Genomic DNA, 18,643 nt, shown 5'->3' on the forward strand with positions numbered 1-18,643 from the left:
CTTCACAGTGGAGTGGAAATCATGATGATGATGATGATAATCAGAAAATCACTAGTGTTGGCATGGATGTGAAAAACAGGAACCCTGTATTTTGCTGGTTGGAATATAAAATTGTGTAATCACTATGGAAAACTGTTTGGCATTTCCTCTAAAATTTGGAATAGAATTGCTCTATGACACACTAGTTCCAAAAATAAATGAAAACAGATATTCAAATAAGTGCTTCTATTAAAAAAAAAAAAAAAAACTTTCACATCGGCATTCATCACAAGAGCCAAAAGGTAAAGTGGTGCTATGCACTTTATTCAATGTGGATTCACTACAGAAAGTATGCTAAATGATAGAAGCCACCAAATGTCCATACTGTATAGTTCCATTTACATGAAACTTCCAGAAGAGAACATCCGTAGAAACAAAAAGCAGACAAAGGATTTCTAGGAGTTGAGAGAAGGGGAAATAAGTAGTGCTTACTAAATACAGGGTTTCTTTTTGAGATAATGAAAATGTCTTCGAACTAGATAGAGGTGGTGGTTGTAGTAACATTGTCAATGTATTAAATGTAAGGAAAAAGTACACCTTTCAGTGTTTAATGGTTGATTTTTGTTACATGAACTTTGCCTCAAAACAAAACAAAAAAAAAGGTATCGCTTCACACCATCAGAATGGCTATCATCAAAAAGTCTACAAATAATGACTACCGAAGAGGGTATGGAGAAAAAGGAACCATCCTACAATGTTGGTAGGAATGTAAATTGGTGGTGCAGCTGCCATGCAGAAGAGTGTCCAGTACTAAGTGAAATAATCAGACAAAGACAAATATCATATGATATCACTTATATGTGGAATCTAATACAAATGATATAAAAGAACTTATTTATAAAACAGAAACAAGCACAGATTTCAAAACCAATCTTAGGGTTACCACAGGGGAATAACACGTAAACACTACTATATAAAACCAATAATTAACAAGAACCTACTGTATAGCTCAGGGAAATCTACTCACTAGTTTGTAATACCCTATATGGAAAAAAGCATGAATATATACTTCTATACTATTTTATTTTATTTTATTTATTTATTTTTGTCTTTTTTTCTTTTCAGGGCTGCACCTGCAGCATATGGAGGTTCCCAGGCTAGGGGTCAAATCGGAGCTGTAGCTGCCAGCCTGCACCAGAGCCACAGCAACACGGGATCTGAGCTGTATCTGTGACCTACACCACAGCTCACGGCAATGCCAAATCCTTAACTCACTGAGCAAGGCCAGGGATCGAACCCGCCACCTCATGGTTTCTAGTTGGATTCGTTTCCACTGCACCATGACTGGAACTCCATGTATATATATTATATATTTTATATAGCTGATTTACTTTGTGGTAAACCTGAAACTAATATAACTTTGTAAGTCAACTAGACTCCAATAAAATTTAAAATAAATAAATAAAAAGAACTGATAGGAAGGATTAATATATTACAAGCAAGTAAACATATATAAAAAAGAGATACCAGCATTTAATGTTTCATGTGTGTATATATCCACATATTAGAAAAAAATATTAATACATAATAAGAAATGTGGGGAGATGATATGTCAAAAAATTAATTATCTAAAGTTATAGAAAAGTTTGGGTATTGGACAGAGAATGTCAATTTTTTTTTTTTTTTTTGTCTTTTTGCCATTTTCCTGGACCACTTCTGTGGCATATGGAGGTTCCCAGGCTAGGGGTCTAATCGGAGCTGTAGCTGCCAGCCTATGCCAGAGCCATAGCAACACGGGATTGGAGCCGCATCTGTGACCTACACCACAGCTCACGGCAACGCCAAATCCTTAACCCACTAAGCAAGGCCAGGGATCGAACCCACAACCTCATGGTTCCTAGTCGGATTCGTTAACCACTGAGCCACGACGGGAACTCTCTAGAATGTCAAATTTTTTACATTATTTTTACATACTTATTCCTCCAGATTAATTTTCAAAGGCATCATGAAGTTCTAAAACTAAAAATTCTTGAGAGTTTGGCAGTTTATTGTAATAAAATTTATATTTGAAGAGAATCATGAAAGAAGCTGATATGTGTGACATGTCAGAGAAGCTGACAAAATGTTTTATCTTCTCCACAGTAAATAAATAACCAAGTGTATTTGAAGAGTGTGATAAAAGGAATCGAGTGTATAATGGTTTCTAAGTTGGTCTTCTACATTAAATGCCAGCCAACTGCTAAATGCAGTGCTGCTTTGCACTGCTCATTCCAAAGGCATTGTGTAGTTTTCTTTCATATCAGAAATAAATGAAGTTGGCATAGCCAAGGAAGAAAATGGAGGCCCTGATGATAGAGCCTGCTACACAATAAAAGTTATAATCTAATTCTTTTCATTGTTTTCCTAGGCAGAAATTGCTATACGCGACTGATATCCCCAATCTAAATTTCCAGAAAGAATTGGATTTTAAAAAATTTTGGGGAGTTCCCGTTATGGTTCAGTGGTTAATGAATCGGACTAGGAACCATGAGGTTGCGGGTTTGATCCCTGGCCTTGCTCAGTGGGTTAAGGATCTGGCATTGCCGTGAACTGTGATGTAGGTTGCAGACGCAGCTCGGATCCCGCATTGCTGTGGCTCTGGCGTAGGCTGACAGCTACAGCTCCATTTCGACCTCTAGCCTGGGAAACTCCATATGCAGCAGGAGCGGCCCAAGAAATGGCAGAAAGACAAACACACACACACACACAAATTTTGTAGTGAAAACATAGAAATGGGTATAACCCATAGTTACTTAGAGAGGAAGATAAGGCACTATTAACTATATAGTATTTAGATAAATTCACACTATTATGTTTTTTAATTTTTGATTATTCTGATACTACATACATAAGATATTTAAAATAAAGAACTATTGTATTACTCTTGTCTTATTATTGTTTTTCACCGAGATTCAAATGGATTATTTCATTTTCTTTTAGCAAGTTATTTAAAATGTACATTTCCTTTTTTCCTGTTCAGCTTCCTTCACTGAAAAATTAAATATTGCAGGGAAAGAAATAATTGTTCTCTATGTTTCCCTTGTGCATAGATATGAAAGTAGGCACATTTTCCTTTCCAGTTAATATGATGGGAAAATTTTATGACATTGTAGTTTTTTATTTTGCCACCAACAATTACCTATGAGCAGAAAATGGCACTGTATCCCTGGATGGTAATTGAATTGGGCAATAGGAAGATGTTAGTATGGAGAGGAGATTTTCTAATTAGTAAATATAATTGAATGTGATAAATCTTTATTAATTTAATCATCCTGAATAGACTATTGTTTAATTAACTTCTTACACATGCAAATTAAATTTTATTATATTAAATGTGACTACCAAAGATATACTTATAAATACCTTTATATGGAAAATTTACAGTTGGAATAAAGTGTATTTTTTTGAAATTCCTTTTATGAGTAATAGAAAATCAAATTTATCCAATGAAACTTGCAAAGAAAAGCATTTTGTTGAAATTTATATTAACATATTATAATGATATATTGGAAATCTGCTATGCAAGTAAAGTTTAACAACTGACTCTCTGAGGAAAGAAATAATATATTTGTAGTGTTTGCAGATTTTGTGGTGTAACTCTTCCCACCACGTACAATTTCAGGGGCTCAACATTACTTCACTGAGCATGGGGCTGGAAACCCTCAAAGGACTATCTTTTTTTTTTAGTTTGATGAGTTTTTTTTTAATTACTTAATGAATTTTATTTCAACAAATAAAATTGTATTGTATTTGTTACAACAAATAAAATTGTATAGGTGTACAGCAATCATCACAAGCAAATTTTACAGCATTTCCATCCCAAACCCTCCGTGCGTCCCCCCACCACCCTCAAAGGACTATCATGAGCTATTGCAAACCAGCTCCAGAACACCACCATCACTGATGATTATTTTATCAGGATCCAGTAATAGCCATTGATGAAATTGTAGGTGTTATGTGCATAAAATTGCTAAATAAATACAAAGCAATCAAAACCAAATAATAACTCTGTAGTGATTCAATCATGAAATTAATGCATTATAAATCAGAAACATTGTTCCGTTGTTAATGCCAAAGCTCGCTCAAACAAACAAACAAAAAAAAGGTCACCTACTGATATTGACTTCCCAATATATATACAGAAGACTGGAGCTCTCCTTATCACTCTGTGTAAAGTTGGATATAGCAATTAAATAGACCACTGTGTGGAAATGAAATACATCATGAGCACTGACTAAGGGAGAATAATAAAAAATATATGAGCAAAGTTTGAAAACGTTGAATAAGCCGTGAAAATTCTCACAAATGGCCAACATTTCTAAAACCTTACAGAAGAGATTTCATTTATGCTGTTGAGAGAGTTCTAAAAGGTAGAAATAAATGATGGTTGTGATCTGATCCCTTCCTTCCTGACAAGACACTTCCCCTACTGTATTTCCTTCTACTCCTTCTGCTACATTCTACTCTGCTATGCACCCCTCTGGCTCCTCCTACAATGTATTAAGTCCTCTCCCCTTTCAAGACCTTGGGGCTTCTTGCAGTGATCTCCTGGCATTCTCACTCTTCATCATTTAGCCACTATACACCTCCTTCCTCTTAAAGCCCAACCCATATTAAGGTACTTCAAAGCACTTTTCTTTTGAAATTGCATTATTTAGATTTTGCTTAGGTATTTATTACCTGCCTCAATACAGCATAAATTCTATGAGGACGAGTGAATTAGTTTTCTATTCCTGTGTAAGCAGTTATTACACATAGTGATTTAAAAGAAAACAAATGTGTTGATATCACAGTTTCCTTGGGTCAGGATTCTGGGCAGGGTTTACCTACATTCTCTGGGCAAAGTCTCAACCAGCATAAAATCAAAGTGTCAGCCAGGGCTTTGATTTTATCAGAGAGACTCAGCATTCTTTTCCAAGTTTACTAGGTGTTGACTTAACTTACCTTCTTGAAGTTATTGGACTGAGGTTCCTACTTTCTTACTGGCTGTCAACCAGTGTCATTCTCTGCTCCTAGAACCTACATGCTGTCTCAAGCCCAGCTGGAGAATCTCTTCCTTCAGTCTGCAAAGACAGAGCGCTGTATAAGGTAACGCAACCTTGAAGTGATCGTTTTAGTATCATTTAAAGTGCATTTGTTTTGTCCCTCGTTTCTGGCGCAGAGCTCCTAAAACCCTTAAAATTTCCCCAATGGTAGGAGTATCTGTTGTATTTTAATGAGGTGATTCAGGTGTGTTTATGGGGGTAGATGGGTCTAGACAGTTTCAGAGGGGGACTAATAACCAGAAAAACTAACCAGATGATTAAAGGGTTAGAACTTTCAACTCCACTTCTCAGTGTCTACGGGAGGAAGAGTGGCTAGAGATTGAATTGAGCTGCTTATAGTCAGTGATTAAATCCATTTTGCCTATGCATTCAGAATTTAAATTAAAGAACAAAACTGAGAATGATAAGGTTTGGGAAAGCTTCTGGGTTGATGATCATATCTACTTGCCATGAGGATGGTGCAACCCAACTCACCAGAGGCTCCTGTGCTAGAGACCCTTGCAGACCTTGCTGTATGTACCTCTTCATTTGCCTGTTAATTGGTACCATAAAACTGCAAAAACAAATATAATGCTTTTCTAAATTCTGTGTGTAAAGCTAGCGAATTATCAAACCTTAGTTGGTTGTGAGTGGGAATCCCTGAATTTTTATAGTTGGGTGGGCAGAAGTGTGGGTTGCCTGGGGACTCCACTTGCAGTTGGCATCTGAGATGGGGCAGTCTCGTTGGGACCAAGATCTTATCTCTCTCGTGGGGTCTGTACTCGTTCCAAGTAGCTACTCTCAGAATTGAGTTGAATTTTAATGTACTCAGTTGGTGGTTAGACATTTGGAGAACTGGTGGATGTATGGAACAAAATAATCACTATCTCATCATCTTTGCCATATAATATAGCCTAATTAATGGAGTGAATAGTCTATCAAAATGATAGGTTCCACACAAAGCTCAAGGGAAGCCAGATTTACATCTGGACATGTACAGGACAGGGGGTGGAAATCAGGGGTCGTCTTACAATTCTTACAGCCACAGCATATATGCTATATGCCCCATGTCTAAAACAAGGCTTGATCCAGGTAAATCGTCCACTGTAATGTTACTTACTAAAAAAATGAATTTACTTCATTTGGCTAACTATTTATATAGATAAAATAATTTTCTTTGAGAATAGTTAAAATATTGAAGTCATTTAATTTATACATAATAATGGTAGGCATTATCCACATGCAGATCAGTGTGTTCCTTGCTTTATGCTAGATTTTTAGATGCTGATTCTACAAAAGTGACTAGACAATCACCTAGCAATTTTTTTAACTGTTACGAAATTTTGTAGTTGGTGGTGACTTGAAAGATACTTTACAGTTTGTATAAGCTATCACCTTGTAACCATATGGAATGGGATACATCACATACAGATTGTCAATGCCTGTTTTCTATACTGTATACATTCTCCTTTTTCAGTAGTTGCACTTCAGTGGTTTTTCTCCCCTTTACAAGTTTTATCAAATAGCTTCTTAAACACCATTTACGTGGTGGAAACAGCTTTTGCATGCAATAAAGCCTCAAGTTCAAAGTTAACAATTAAGTATAAATAAATGGAAAAGTCCATATGGATGGATATTATTTATTAAAAGTGATTAATAGCTGCCATATAGAAAATGGTATATATGCATTATAAACACATACACACAAACATGTTTTATATATCTATTTTTCAATTTATCTGGTCAAGGTAATCTCTTATCTTCCTTTACAAAGACACTGCAAGTTACAGATTGATGGTTTGAGGTTGATAATACTGCTGAGTGTTTCTGAGGATGTGAATCACCTTTAAACCTAAGGTATTGCTCTGAATATGTGGACACTGACCCTGGGGCTGAACCATAACTCAAAGTTTCCAAGCCTCCATCACTACTTCCAGTGACAAATGAAACTGATTCTACAAACTGTCTCACACAAATAATGCTTTTGGATTGCTTGTTGTGCTTCCTTGCAGAGTGAGAGAGCCATTTTTCTTCTAATCCTTAAGGACAAAAACGCATTAGTCTTTCCACTTCTAATCCAATCAGTGCTATTTTTCCTCTTGTGAGTAAAAGGTTTCGTGGAGTCTGTTGGTCATTATAACCACTAGTTTATGAAAGCTTCAGTGGGATTCAGAACTTCTATATTCGCCAGTAACCTTCAGTATTGCACTTTGAATGTGTGTACATAACAAGTTAGCTATTTCAGGATAAAACTGACGTAATCTTGTTATTACTTAACTTTATTATAGCTAATTAAAAATGAATGTAATATGTGAATAACTCATGTAGAAAAAATGCAAATGGCAAGATATTTTAAAATATATATATATATATAATTTATTATATGTAAACATATATTATAATTTTCTAATGAAGCAACATACTACATTGTTTAAGAGGATGGACCACTAGGTAGTCTGACTCCTGGATCCATCCTCTTAACAATATGAAATGCATACTCACTCAAAACCCTCATTTAATATCTTATGTGTCAAACACCATTCTAAGAACTTTTGGAAATTAAACCAATTAACACCCTATGAAATATTTTTTGCTATTAATGCCAGTGCACAGAAGGAGAAACTGAGTATTATGTGTTTCATGTAATCATGCAGAATGCCAGTTTCTCCTTTTGCCTATACTATAAGTATTAAAAATTGATTTTACAATGCATCTGTTTTACATGATATTACTTATAAATTCATTGAAAACATGTTCTAAATAATTACCAAGTCAAAAGCTGCTTTGATTATAGTTTGCAACCAAGATAGATGTTTTGTTTTGTTATGTTTTATTTCTTTTATCTTTTTTCTTTTTTGGCATATGGAGTTTTTGGGGCAGGGATCAGATCTGAGCTACTGTTGCAACCTACACCATGCCTGTGGCGATGCCAGATCCTTTAACCTACTGTGGTAGGAGGGGATTAAACCAGAGTCACCACTGATTCTGCACCACAGTAGGAACTCCTGGTTGACTGTTTAATTGATTAAACATACAATTATATCTATCAGTTATTTTTTAAGGACTATGAAAGTTCAGAGATTTTACTCTACCTGAAGGATAACTAGTTATCTTTTTCAAATTTAATGAAAGATGCTAGAGGACAAAAGACCACTGAGTCAGAGACAAAAGGCAGTTTATTATCAGCCATTACCATGCCCAGAGTGTCAGCATTTCTGTCCCATTTTCCTAAGACCGAAAGGTAATATGAAGAGGGTGAGTTAACACCTGCACATATAGTGAGCTGAATTATCGGACAGAATTCCCAATTTAAAATGTCACCTGAGTTTCTGCTGTGGCTCAGTGGAAAGAAACCTGACTCTTACCCATGAGGATGCAGGTTCAATCCCTGGCCTTGCTCAGTGGGTTAAGGATCTGGTGTTGCCATGAGCTGTGGTACAGGTTGCAGATGCAACTTGGATCTGGTGTTGCTGTGGCTGTGGCATAGGACAGCAGCTACAGCTCCGATTCAACCCCTAGCCTGGGAACCTCCATATGCCACAGGTGCTGCCCTAAAAAGATATATACACACAGACACACACACACATATATATATATATATTACCCATTCTTATATATATATATTACCCATTCTTATATATATATATATTACCCATTCTTTAAGCGGGGCAGCAAGTATATTATATGTATATGCAGCCATGAGGTTCCTAATAATAGAGGGTGTAAACCTAAGGAAGAAGCTAGATTACAGAGACCATGGGGTTATTAATCATGTGTAGCTCTGATATAGTATGGATAGATATTTAACTACTGCTAAAAATCTAGGTCAACAGGTTATGTATAAGAGTAATATTGTATATCAGTCTGTGCTCTTATGAAAAAAAGCTATCATAGTTAAATAGATTTAGCTGGAAAGAATATAACCAAGGGACTCTTTACTCTAAATATGTCCTTGTTAAGAGACCCAACAACATATGATCAGATACCCAAGGACTAACACCAGTGCTCATCCATTATTCCCTTTTGGTCTAAATAGTTAAGGTTAATTTAGTAGATTATATTACAGGGCTATAATCTTCATCCCTCACTGTTTCAGCACCCTTTGTCATTTGACTTGGTAGTTCATTATATTAGAAAGCCGTCTTTCTGTTCTTGATTCTTAGTTTGATCATGTGACTTGCTTTGACAAGTTGTTAGGAAGTATGGTGAATACAGAGATCATGCCTTTTTCAACAAGACACCTTAGTGTTAATATATTTCCATTTATTTTTCTGCTATTATGATAAAACCAGCCTCCTGGGAGAGAAGACAGGAGGAACAGGCTGAGTCACCACAGGCACCCCTGAGTGGCCATCCCATATCATCTTGTAAACTGTTTTATTGGAGTCTGAGTATGGAAAAGCATGCAGGAGAGGAAAGTGCACCAATGAGAGATAAAGATCACGGAAGTTTCTTCAAATGAACCAGTTTGTCTTTTATCAAAATGAACCCAAAGATGTGTGTATACACCCACCCACATGCACTCACACACAATGACACATATATAACCTGACACTTATTTTTTTTCTTTTTACAGCCATACCTGTAGCATATGGAAGTTCCTGGGCTGCAACTGCTGGCTTACACCACAGCCACAGCAACACAGGATCTGGGCCACATTTGCAACCTAGCCACAGCAGCAACGCTGGATCCTTAACCCATACATTACCCACTGAGTGAGGCCAGGGATCAAACCCATATCCTCATGGATACTAGTTGGGTTCTTAACCAGTTGAGCCACAATGGGAACTCCTATATTCTTCTTATATAAATTAACCGTGCTTGGGGGATAACATCTAATGTCGGTATATCAGTTATCTATGTTTTTACAAATATTTCACTGTAAATAGTAAGTTCTTTCAGTTTCACATGAATTTGAAGTCTGTGCTGCTTTTTTCTCTTTCTTCAATTTTGTGTAGAAAATAACAAAACAGTCCTTCCATCCTATAATTTTTATGACAAATGAGAGATCATAGTTCAGTTAGAAAAATAGGGAAATTGCAATGTAGCTAAGAATGTCAGTTCAGCATTAATGTTCTCTGAGTGGAGAATACAAGTTAGTAATCTTATATCTAATCTTAAAACCTACCTGAGGCTAAACAAGACTTCAAATAAATCCTTCTGATTGAAGGGACACTAGTCTCCTGGCTTATGTCTTGGCTTACATACCAAATTTGATCCTAATTTGATCCGTTCTTGTCACAACTATCTTTTTGTAAAGTAAGCAAGAATAAAATAGAACCTGACTGAGAAAATATAAGTGGAGATGTTGAGGCATCTAAGAAGTCAAAATAATTCAATATCAGGATTTATAGTGAGCCTTTAATTTTCTATGAATTTTAATTCAACACTAGAAGTATTTGTTGTTTCTTCCACTAAAATATACCTTAAAAATATGCAGAAATGTACCTTAAAACAAAGCATTTTATAAAATTTCTTTAGAAACCCAAGTCAACTTTCTGAAATAGAATTTTTAAAAACATGTTTTTTTTTAAGTGATTAAAGGAGAATAAAAATCAGAAGATATTTCGAGTGATAAAAGCTTTCTCAGCATATTTCACAAAAAGAAAACCTTTTAAAAAAAAGATACGAAGGTGTAATAATCTGAGTAAGAAGGGCATAGTACACAAATTGTATCACTCTATTCTGAAACCCTTTCACTAATTTGGGCCAAGATGGGAAAAGTTGTTCCTCCATGGGAAATAACTGGAAGGTCAGGATACTCTCTGTCACATACCTCTCACTACTACCATTATTCTTGATGCCAGTAAAAAAGCACTCCACATGGAGAGTGTTTCTCAAGGTTCCAATTAATAAGCATTTATCACGGCTTAAATTTCCTGTAGCGAGAATTTGTATTTACTTATAAAACCTGGGTAGGGAAATTTTACTCCTTTTACTCTTCCTTTATAACCTATCCTTATATTTAAATAACTTATATTTACCCAGATGAAGCATATCTGAATCATGGACTCCTCATACCCTTCCCTAAAACGCCATGTTGCTTAACCTCAGTAGCTTCCAATTTTCCATTATGAGTCAGCAGTTTCTCATGAGAACTGACCCGCTATCTTTTTATTATTTAAAGGCAATTGTCATAGAATGTCAAATATTAGGAATAGCAATAGCTCCAGGAAGAATAAAAGAGGGAAGATAAGAATAACTGTCTGGACTTAATAGAGATACCCCCAAATTGTCTTCACTTATTGGCTTCCACAAATTTGGCTCTCTGCATTAGAGGAAGCAGCAAATGCAAAAAAATCTAATAAAAACACAAAAATTTTACAATATACTTTATTTCCAAACCAAGTAATCCACATTCTCCATTGTTTACAACAACAGCAGCCTTTAGGACTGCTGAACTGAGATAGATAAAATGCTTCCTTCCTTTCTTTCTTTTTTTTTTTTTTTGTCTTTTGTCTTTTTAGGGCCACACCCACTGCATATGGAGGTTCCCAGGCTAGGGGTTGAATCAGAGCTACAGCTGCCAGCCTATACCACAGCCATAGCAACACAGGATCCGAGCCATGTCTGCAACCTACACCACAGCTCACGGCAACACTGGATCCTTAACCCACTGAGTAAGGCCAGGGATCGAACCCACAACCTCATGGTTACTAGTTGGGTTTGTTAACTGCTGAGCCATGACGGGAACTCCCTTCTTTCCTTTCTAAGGGTCTATCTCCAAATACAGTTACATAGGGGGTAGAGCATCCACATATGAGATTTGAGGGGACACATTTCAGTACATAATAATACATATATGCAGTTTGAGTTCACATGCTTATTTGATTTTAAACATACATTTTCATATTCAGGAAATGGGAGATAGTTTAAAAGAAATTTGCATAAAAAATATCTATGACCATTGCTCTGAAACATATTTTTACTGTATTATTGTTTTTATGTGTGTATATTTAAAGAAGCTTTTTATATATCCCAATTCAGCAGAGTAAAAATTCCCTTTTAGATTACAATCTCGCTTTTGGATTTTCTCTTACACCAATTTAGTGTGTTCTGTTCAGTAAGTTAGTCAATAGCCAACAAGGGGAGATTCAGGGCAGGTTCTTCCAGAAAGTGATAATATTGTCTCCTTGTAATACCACACTTAACAGTTATCAATGGCTACTACTATCATACTTAGAGCTGACTCAGTCAAGTGACCATGTCCCACTGACACTGAGATTCAGGGCTGGAAAACATCTAATGAAAATTGCTAATGATATTTCATAGGTAGTGTTGTGCATTAAAGAAATCAGTAATTGATTTATTTTAAATTGTCTTACGTTATAGGCTCCTGAATGATACCTCACGGATTCCTGGTTTGATAAACCTATTCTACAGTGAAATAACTAACTTGCATTTTTACTAGGATGTTATGTTTCTTCCAGTCTTTATTGCAAATATGGAAAACACATTTAACAATTTCTCAAAATGACTAGTAAGATAATTTTAACACATTTTCATAAATTGAACTCAAATAAATCATATAATTACTTCTAATATCTCATCTATTTAAATAAAATTTTCATCCTAGATGTGCTTAATGGAATCATTATACTGTAATTTTGTGTTAAAAAATTACATTCTTAAAAGCCTTTATTTTAAAGAAATATTCTTATCTGGAATTTTGATTGAAGAAAATAGATGAGTTATTGAAATTATGTAGATCAAATAAAATTATAAATTGTTAATTGGTAAAGGTAATGAAGTTCACAAATGATTTATGTATTTTATGTATATTTTGTAATTAAATTTTTTGTCATACAAACAAAAGCAAAACAAAGCAAAAAATGGTGTAGTAAGCTTAACCACTAATTCTCAGTGTCCTAATTCGCAAAAATGTTGGTATCAAATAAACAATGAAATTGCACACATCTATTTGGTCACATTATTAGCAGTAAATGCCTCATGAGAAAAGTTCAAACAAAGCAGTGTAACCAAGTATATACGTATGTTTTTATTTAGCAGTTTGCCCTTTGGTTGGGGGTTCAAACCCTCTTCAAGGAGATTAAACCCAAAAGACTCTGGCCATGTCTCATTGTAATGCCCCTTCCCCCACCTCTGGCCTGAGCATTTCTGCTCAATAGAGAAGGAATGTGGCCCATTCCTCACCCCACATCTGTATAACCTGTTCCCCATGCAAATAAAGTATCCTGCTGAAGACCAATCAGAAGATCAAGTATGCCCCCGGACAGGAGAAGTTAGTGGGCCTTGGGTGGGAGAAATCAGGTCTCCAATCAAGTCTGCAGCATGGGGCTATAAAGGAAGACCCAGTTGTAAGCAGGGCCAGTCCCTTATTCTAGGGTGGCCTGTGCTCTCTGAGGGCATGTATAAATTCTCTGTGCCCTGCAAACTTGATTTGAACTTGATTGTCATCTCCAAGGCAACCTCTGGTGGCAGTGTTTTTCATTTGGGAGACACAATGGGAACAACCCCCTTAAAAGCCCCCTAATGAGATCTGTAACTTTTGATCTAAGACGGTGTTGCTGTAAGAGATGCTGCTGTTTGGAATGAAATGCTTCTATCTGGAGAGCCTGCCTGACTCTTCTCTAACTCTGCATGGTTCAGATGCTGTGGGACCACTGCCTATATATATATCCTGGCACCACTGCAGCACTTCCCAGCTGGAATGGTCCCCTGACAAACGGGCCACAGCTCCAAATCTTTGCTGTGTGTGGCCAAGAAAAGTGAGAAATAACACGCAGAGATGTAACAATTTGACGTGTATTTTCCTCTTAGGGTATATGTATTAAATTAAATTATCTTTTTCATTTTATTTTTAACTTTCTTTTTTTAAAAAAATTATATGAAAGTAACTGTTATGGATGGAATTTTGTACCCCTAAAATTCATATGTTGAAGTTCTAACCCCTGTACTTCAAAATGTGACAGTATTTGGAAACAGGGTCTTTAAAAAGGTTATTAGGTTAAAGTAAGATTGTTAGATACTAATCCTGTACAATTAACATCCTTATAAGAAGATGATATTAGGACGCAGAGACACCAGACATGTGAACATGTGTAGAGAGACTACCATGTAAGGACACAGTGAGAAAGTGGCCATCTGCAAGCCAAGCAGAAAGGCCTGGGGAAAAACAAAACCTGGTAACACTCTGATCTGGGACTTCTGGCCTCCAGAATGGTGAGAAAATAAATTTCTGTTGTCCGCCTAGGGTAGTGTTTTGATAGGATAGCCCTAGCAAACTAATATGCTAACGTTCCCTAAGTGTCTCTTCTCCTTCACATATAAAATTTCCTTTTAATATGTGTATTAGTCTGCTAGGGCTGTCATGAAACGTATCACAGGATGGTTTAAACAGCAAATTTATCAACTCGTGGATCTGGAGGCCCGAAGTCCAAGATCAATCAAGGTGTCAGTAGTTGTGGTTTCTCCTGACACTTATAGTTGGCTCTAACTGTAAGCTCCTTAGCTTATAGTTGGCTGCCTTCTAGTTATAGTTAAGCTAACTGTAACTATAGCTTTTTCTCTGTGGCTGCACATCTCTGGTGCTTTTTCCTCTAAAAAGGAACCTAGTCATATGGAATAAGGGCCCCAGCCATATGACCTGTTTTAATTTTTATTACATTTCTAAAGGCTTTATCTCCAAATGAGGTCACATGGGGGATTATGGTTTCAACATATGAATTTTGAGGGGGTATAATTCAGTATACAATAATAAGTATATGCAATTTGAGATAATATGATTATTTGATTTTAAATATACATTTTCATATTTAGAAAATGAGAGATAGTTAGAAATTTACATAAAATGTCTGACAATGACTGTTGAACCATAATCTATTTTTAATATATTATTTTTATTCCTCTATTTTGCTGCAGTATGGATAAGTAAAGTTAATTAACACAGGTAATTATATACAAACATAAAGTGTAAAACATCAAGTTTTGAATTTTTAATATTAAGGTTTGAATTTTTAATGGACTCATCGTTGGTGTCAGCATTTCTCAATTTGACTACTTCAAAAATCTCCTAAATGAGATTTATGTGTACATTTCAGTATTGCATGTTCTAGTCAGGATATATTTTCAAACAAATATGTGATCATGTTGCATTCCTGGATGGAACATAATTTTTATTCTTCTCAAAAACAAAGAAACATGCAAAAAAAATGCACTTGATCTGCCTATCTTTCTCCCTTTCTAAAACATTCATTTAATCAGCCTATTTAAGTTTTCCCCACCAACCTGAGTGCCTTTGTAAAGGCTGACTCAAGAACATCTACATTTATTTTGCTATCCATTTGTTGGTCAGTTCATCTCAAATATATTTGTATATATTATGTTTTAAAATATAAATGTGAACCATTCAGAGAAACATTATATTTTAAAATTTCCAGAAATCTCAGTTATTTTTCCTTTATATCATTTTATAGTATTATATTAATATAACTGATAATGTCTATCTACCACTAGTTTTTGAATTCAGTTAGCCTAGGGAAAAAAATCTTTTTGGTCGCATTATATCCCGTGTTTATAAAAAGAGCCCTAAAATATTAAGTACTTTTTGCTTTGGATGGATATTTGTTTTAAAAAATGAATTAAAGGCCAAAGAGAAAGAAGGTAGTTCAGAAATGACAGAAGAAGGGTCTCCAAATCTGCTTCTTCATATAAAGCATAAAATAGGAACACCACTAACAAAAAAGTGCAAAATAAAAAATTTCAGGGCTCTGAATGAAAAGTATCCCAAAGTTTACAATAATCTGAGAACATTTATTCAGTGAACATAATTGAACCTTAATAAGAAAAATGAGCTGGTGTTTACCTTGCACTGTTTCTATCCACCTTCAGTGGCTCTGTATTAGTCTGGAAAGCCAGCTCTCTAGCAGTCACTGCAAGAGGTAGAATAAATTTGAAACTCCCTAAAAGCCCATTCCCACAAAAATCTCTTTATTTGTTTTGACTTTGAATTCTGTCAGAATAAGCAGCTATAACCCCAGGTCTTTTGTCAAAAGCAGTTAGCAACAATTGCTTACCTTGGCAGCTGCCTCAGGTAGCAATACAAGCTAAGGCAAACAAAAAGCTGAGCAAAATATTTAAAAATAATATCTAGGAAGCTAGAAGACTATACAAGTGTTTGAAAAGTTTTGAAGTATTCTTGGGACTCTTGAAAGCCATGCACATATGTAGGACTGTGCACATACCAAAGAAAGATCTAAGTAGGACTAGTATCTCAAGCTGACCTTTAAACTCTGAACAAACAGAAAGTGAGGGCTATGGCAAAGATTTAGCTTACATAGTGTGGAGGATGTGTCTCCACCCATACACAGGGCTCCTAAGTAAAGCCTAGGAGATATATTGGATCAAGGCATTAGAAGAAATTTCTATTTAATAATTACCTGATAGTTAAGCCTAAGAAGAGACTTCAGTGGTTACACATACAAAATAATGTAGCGTTTACAGTTCAGGGAAGTAGCTGAATGGCCTAAATAAAACAAGCAGCAACAACCAAAAACTTTGGGTAAAAGGAGGGCTCTGATCTTCATAAAAGTCACAAACTGTTTTTTAAGTGTTCAATTTTCAACAACAACAAAATATATAAGATATGTGAAGAAGCAGGGAATAATTATCCCAAGGAAGCCCATTTATTGAACTTATAAGAAGTCGGCTACTATAACTAGATTCAGAATTTTATGGAAACCATGCCCAGAGAATTTGGAGAATATGAGAAAACATATATATCACTAAATATAGTGAATACCCATTAGAAGATAGAAATTATAAAAGCAAGTCAAGCAGAAATTTTGGAGTGGAATACAATACAATAAAAATGTAAAAATTTACTGTAGTGGAAATATACAGTATTAAACCTGTCAGAAAAAAAAGAATGGAAACTTGAAGAACAGAGGTCACCTGAAATTATCCAGTTGAGGAACAGAAATGAAAAGTGTGAACCGAGATTCAAAGACCTGTTGGTCATCATTAAGCATGTCAACAAATGCATAAAAGGAGTCCCCAGAAAGAGAAGTGACAGAGAGTGTGTAAACTCCCTACGGTTATTGTATAATAGATGCAGTGGCTTAAAAGACCATACATTTCTTCTGTCACACTTCTGGAGGCTGAAAGACTAACATAAGTTTAATAAGCTGAAATCAACACTTCAGAAATGTCATGCAACCTCAGGAGGCTGCAGCAGAGAATATGTTCTTGGTCTCCCAAGATCTGGGCTTCTAGCATTTCGTTTTTGACTACATTACTTTTACCTCTCCCTCCACGGTCATATTACCTCCTCATCTTTTGAGTGCATCAAATATTCTGCCTTTCTCTTATAAAGTCTTTCTAAGGTCACTTATAATTGAATTTAAGACACATCTACATCATCCAGGATAATATCCCCATATCAATATCTTTAACTTCATTATATCTTAAAGTTCTTTAAAAAAAAAAATAAGGTAACATTTACAGGCCACAATGATAATAACCTAGTATTTTGTTGTTTATTATTCAAATGACTACAGAGAGATAGGGGCATAAAGCATTTGAAAAAAAAAACCTGACTTTTTTCAAAATTTTATGGAAATATTAATTTACAAATAAATGAAGTTTTTAAAAAATTAAAGTTAACTCAAAGATAGCCACCTATTGAATAAATTATTGAAAGTCAAATAAAGAAAATCTTGAATTGTGACTCATTATTTGCAAGTGCTCTTTCACAGTAATTATATCTGCCTTCTCAAAAGAAACCAAAGATGCCAGAGATAATTGAATGTTAAGTTCGAAGCACTGAAAAAATAAAACTGTCAATCAAGAGTTCAAAATGCAGCAAAGTTATCCTTCAAAAATTAAGGAAATATTAACGTAGTTGCAGATAAACTAAAACTGAGAAGACTCAATCACTGACCTAAGGGAATACTAAAAGAAATCTTTGTTTGAAATGGACACTAGAAAGGAATTTGAGGATAAAATGCAATTAATACTAATAAAGGTAAAATATTTTGATGGTATAATTTATAAAAATAGAATTTTAATAATAAACATCAAAGGAGAGGCTGTGTGTATTATTGCAATTACTTTGGAATCCATCTAATATAGATTGCTTTAAATTAAGATGTTAATTTAATCCCAGGATGAGTTCCAAGAAAATGATTCAAAAAAAAAAAAAAAAAGGAAAAGTCACCATAGTGGAATTATAGCTATATATTAGAAAATAACTATTTAATTCAAAGGAGGCTGTAAGGAGAAACAAAAACGTGAAAGATATATCGGAAACTAATAGCAAATTTCAGATGTAAATTTATATTAGTAATTACAGTAAATCTAAACCAACTAAACAATACATGCTCTCTGTAAGAGAATCACTTTAGATTCAAAGACACAATAGAGGTTATAATAATAGAAAAATATAAAGCAGTCATAAGAACGGTAATCAGAAGAGAATTTGAATAGTTGTAGTAATATGGAAAAAAATGGACTTTAAGACAAGAATTGTTCCTTCAGATAAAGAATATATACATATATATATTTTATTTTTTTTGTATTTTTCCAGGACTGCACCAGCGGTATGTGGAGGTTCCCAGGCTAGGGGTCTGATCAGAGCTGTA

General features: G+C 35.0%; 1 long non-coding RNA gene across 1 annotated transcript in view; it reads left to right on the top strand.

The window, feature by feature from the left end:
- The window catches only part of LOC110256467, a 156,799-nt gene that overhangs the window by 49,054 nt on the left and 89,102 nt on the right, over positions 1-18,643 (top strand). Inside the window, exon 2 of the long non-coding RNA XR_002338013.1 lies at positions 5,035-5,106. This is a non-coding gene — a long non-coding RNA (uncharacterized LOC110256467). The remainder of the gene's footprint in view (positions 1-5,034; positions 5,107-18,643) is intronic.

This window comes from Sus scrofa, chromosome 13 (genome assembly GCF_000003025.6).
Source record: "Sus scrofa isolate TJ Tabasco breed Duroc chromosome 13, Sscrofa11.1, whole genome shotgun sequence".
Lineage (NCBI taxonomy): Eukaryota > Metazoa > Chordata > Mammalia > Artiodactyla > Suidae > Sus > Sus scrofa.